At 38.2% G+C, this 1,002-nt stretch overlaps 1 pseudogene; it reads right to left on the bottom strand.

Moving 5' to 3' along the window:
- Positions 1-230: 230 nt before the first annotated feature.
- On the bottom strand, positions 231-453 carry LOC112130353 (anaphase-promoting complex subunit 13-like; annotated as a pseudogene).
- Between the last annotated feature and the right edge of the window lie 549 nt (positions 454-1,002).

The raw sequence follows: 1,002 nt of genomic DNA, 5'->3' as shown, positions 1-1,002 counted from the left end.
ACTCAGTGAAGAGTTTTAGATTTATAGAGCCAAATATTCTGCATTCCTGAGAAATCTCAGCTTTTCATTCTGTAAATATTTTCATGTTGCTCGTAGTGGCCACAAATTAAATAAGTATACATTTTTTAGTGTTGATTTATTACTCAAAGATTTAAATTAGGAGATGGAAATAGAACATTTTGTATCTATATATTTTTTTAAAAATCTGTGCATGAGAAAGGAGCCAAGTGTCAGTTTCCAGTGAGAGGAATGTTCTCATGGAGGTGCTGTAAGGTTAAGTCTGTCCACTTCATTTCTTGTTCTTTGCAGATTCTGTGTGCCAGCATTGTCTTGTTCCGGTTTAGGAAGCTCATTCAGTGGAAATGCAACGTCCTCCTATGGCAGCCTGTCTTCTCACCAAGCATTGCCAATGAAATCCAAGATTTTTCCATCTCTTTGTACCTTACTGTTCATTTTCCTGGAGCTTTAACCTTGTCAGATCTGCACTTGCTGCACCACTGCACCAGCTTCCTCTGGACCATACCCTCAGCATCACATGACTCACACACTCTTCTCCCAGATCCTTGCATGTAGGTGAACTCATTTGCTCACATGGAGGGAAAATCTGGAAAAGACCTCGTTTATTTTCTTCTTTTCTTTTTTCTTTTATTCATTTATTTATTTTTTTTTTTTTTTGAGGCAGAGTCTCGCTCTGTCACCCAGGCTGGAGTGCAATGGTACGATCTCAGCTCACTGCAACCTCCACCTTCCAGGTTCATGCCATGTTTCATTAAATAGAGATAGGATTATAGAAAGAATTCAAAAAATTCTTGAGTGGGGAAGTTCAATAATTGAAATGAAATATTGACTGGAGAGGCTCAGCAGCAAATTTGACCTGGCAGAAGAATCAGTGAACATGAAAATTGGCCAATTGAGATTATCCAGGTTGAGAAAAACAGTTTGGCATTTCCTCAAAACTCAAGCATAGACTTATTATACGACATAACAATTCTACTCCTAGGT

This window comes from Pongo abelii, chromosome 21, assembly GCF_028885655.2.
Source record: "Pongo abelii isolate AG06213 chromosome 21, NHGRI_mPonAbe1-v2.0_pri, whole genome shotgun sequence".
In the NCBI taxonomy this organism is placed as follows: domain Eukaryota; kingdom Metazoa; phylum Chordata; class Mammalia; order Primates; family Hominidae; genus Pongo; species Pongo abelii.
The sequence above is the reverse complement of the archived record's forward strand: the minus strand, read 5'-3'. Positions and strand labels throughout refer to the sequence as shown.